The sequence below is a fragment of the Nothobranchius furzeri genome, chromosome 8 (assembly GCF_043380555.1).
Source record: "Nothobranchius furzeri strain GRZ-AD chromosome 8, NfurGRZ-RIMD1, whole genome shotgun sequence".
NCBI lineage: Eukaryota > Metazoa > Chordata > Actinopteri > Cyprinodontiformes > Nothobranchiidae > Nothobranchius > Nothobranchius furzeri.
Genome location: NC_091748.1, coordinates 49877503 through 49877830, shown reverse-complemented (window position 1 = coordinate 49877830; position 328 = coordinate 49877503).

Here is a 328-nt window from a genome sequence, read left to right as displayed (position 1 = left end):
TATCCAGGGAGCCTGTTTACCTGCCCCGTTGCCAGGTGACATTTTGATGTCATCAGACTGGCAACACCCCTGACAGTAAGCGCTCTTTTCATTGACTTTTCCGTTAAGGTGGTAGGCTTCTATCTGTATATTTTTAGTTTATTCTGAAAGACACGTTTAAGAGCCGCCTCGGCCTCCCAGAGAATTACAGCTTTTACGCACGTGGATATGTTAATCTGCCACGGTTCTGCGTGGGCGCCGCATTCCTCCCCACAAACGCAGGACATGAGAAGCGGCAGCGACGAAGCAAATCCACCTTAAATCATATGTTGACACAACAAGAACACCA